We start from the raw sequence: 2,980 nt of genomic DNA, 5'->3' as shown, positions 1-2,980 counted from the left end.
TAGTCTGGGGCAAGTGTATAGATACTTTATTCCTTTGGGATTCCACCTTAGAAGAAGAAGAATATATACTTTAATAATCCCCTAGGAGAAATTGTTCTTTTCACTCTTTTTTTTATATACACACACAGGCTGAAATACACACTTCACTTTGCACTTGTGGACAGGCAAACAGGGAGAGAGATGGTGGAGTGATAGGGCTGCCACGTTAACAGTGAGCAGGCTTGGGGTTAGGTTGCCTTGTTCAAGGGCACCTCGGCAGTGCACAGGGGGTGAAACCTCTCCAGCTACCAGTCCACACATATTTTTGTGGTCTGTGGGACTTGAACCGGCGACCCTCCGGCTAGTACAGCACTGTGTCAAATGCAACTGGGACTGGATTGTTTGGTCCATCTTACAGACTGCTCCCAAGGTTTCAGCTGGTTAGAGGGGTCATTAGGATGGAATAATAGTAAATCAACTTTCTTGCCTGAAGACAATAAACCATACATAAAAAGCTGTGTTTCTTTCGTCTTTCCTTGCAGCCATTATTTGACCTGCAGCAGTAACTACAGCAGCAGTAACACAATGTTGTGCAGCGAAGAAACATAATATCATAATATAATAAGAAGACTGAACGTTCACATGGCATTGAGCTCTCTTCATTTATTAAGCACATAAATGACCTAAAAATCAACTCAAAATTAATCAAAGTTGGCCCACTGGGAGTTGAAATATGGCCACTTCCAGTTTAAACAGCCATTTTGTATTTTGAAAATGACAGAAATAGATTCAACATCCTCAGTAAACCCCAAATCATTCCAATATTGTCCAAATCGGACCAACAGTTGCTGAAATATTGTCCATATGTATGTATAGGTGATTATGCAAATTAATGCAAATTGCCCAACATATACAAGTTAGCATCTGGCAGTTCCTGTATGCTGGGGACCCATACTTCACATTTCTAACATACGTTTTATAAGTATGTACGCTTTTTCATAAAAGTACACAGAAAGAACATATGTATCTTTTCTCACTCATCAGCCATCCTTACCATAACAACCCTACTTTTAAGCAAAGGAATTCTGACAGCGGCTCCGTTTGCACTCAGCGTTCAATGTCGGTCAAAAACATGCCACTGCAGTGAGCTGGGGGTTTTTTTTTTTTTTTAATTGATATGTTACTTGACATGTATTTTACTGCTTTGATATTGAGAGTGTTGACGCAATGTTACTGAGAGTTAAAGCATCATATCTCTGCTAGAAAATATAAAAATTCTGAGTTGTAGATCAAGTCTTTTACTTTCTTACTGTATTTGATAACTTTTGTACTTTTGTTAGTGTTGAACTGTTTACACTTGAAGCGTGGCTACCCAGTTATGCACTGCTAGTGCTAATGATAATGTGTAAAAATGTGTCAAATACCTGATGTGTTGCTACTCAGTTCATGATTTAAAGAGGTAATGTGTGTATTTCGAAAATGTAAAGGGTCTGACGTTAGTTTGAGGCTTAAAGAATTAAATAATCATACATCATTGGTTAAAAAAGCTTAAAAAATGGCATGAATGGTGTAAAAATTATAATATACTTCATATGAGAAATGCTGTATAGTTAAAATTGTTTCATTAATTTATTTACTATTTTATTTACTAGTCTTTTGAAAATTTTGACCTGATTTAATATAGTATGGCCACAGAGGACTGGAATTTCATGACTTAGTATAATAATACCCTTGTTTTTGTACAGGCTAGGTTTTGAAATTTCCTGGAAAAACCCTTAGATTTTGGATTATCCTTGACGAAGGACATGGCGAGCCAGTACTGAACCTGATCCTTATTCCAAGAAGTTGTACCAAGATCACCTTTTGCCCAGAGGAGGAGACCACCCCAGCCTTCATTCCCCATCACTTACAGGGTACAGGGGTGGTGGGACTGTGAAAACCTCACACCTTGCCACTTGACTTGTTGTGACAGACCTTAAGCACTTTAAAACTGAAACCTACTATCTGAATAAAGTCATCTGAACTGATGACTACAAAGGAACAAACTTGAACTTGAGTGGATCAAAGGAATCCTGAACTCTATTAATCCTGAACTCTATTCCATACTGGAGACATTGTCCTTTGTTGCTGTGAATTGTGTATGTAGTATAACCATTTTAGGTTCTTTATGTTAATTTGTAAACAACACATTTTTTCATAATAAAACTTTCAATACATTCACATTTCAAGTTAAACTGTGACTCAAGTTGCTTACTGTGTCTCTCATTCTCTTTCAACTCCTCCTATGAGCCTAGACAGTTTTATATTTAATTGTTAGTAGTATGTACAGGGAGATGGTGGAACCACCTGCTAGGCATTGCTGCCGGTCGCACCTCCTCCGGTGCCCACGTCGCTGCAGGGTCATCAGCAGGAACCACCGATCACCAACGTTTCGCTCCTTTATCCTGGAACTTTCCTGTGGCGGAGCAGTGACAGGGACGTCTCCCTGTCCCCCCCTGCAGCTGATAGTGTTCCCCCCCTGCGGCTGTGTTGGGTTCGTTTTCTTTCCCCAGTACTTGTGCTTCCTCTCAGCCAGAGCCAAAATGCTCCCCTTTTCAGCCTCCTCTGCCAGCTCTTTTGGTTGCTTCTTTAGGTTCCTTCCGGTCACTCCCGCGTCCCTCAGTAGCGCGTGTTTGTTGACAGCTCACGTAGCCTCGGCATCCGACTTCCACTGGATAGATTGTAGTCTTCCAGCCAGCGTCCGCACTCAGCGCCAGCTCTACAGTACTTGGCCTTTTTTCGCTCGTAGGCGACTCGATCCCTCTTCTGCTGGTACTGTGGAGCTCAATGAGTAGCACCGACTTTGCTTAGGTGGACCACGCATATGTCAGGGGCGGAGAGATGTGGAAGTGACCTCTCGATCGGCGAAACGGAGCGCTGTCGAGTCTACTCTCCATGTGCCACTCTGGTCAGGCGGAGAACGCCTGGTTTTCTCTGGCCTGATGTTTCATATCTCTCTCTT

The sequence above is a fragment of the Morone saxatilis genome, unplaced genomic scaffold, assembly GCF_004916995.1.
Source record: "Morone saxatilis isolate NCDOM2014 unplaced genomic scaffold, NCSU_SB_2.0 Contig11, whole genome shotgun sequence".
Classification (NCBI taxonomy): Eukaryota; Metazoa; Chordata; class Actinopteri; family Moronidae; genus Morone; species Morone saxatilis.
This window is presented reverse-complemented; position numbering follows the sequence as displayed.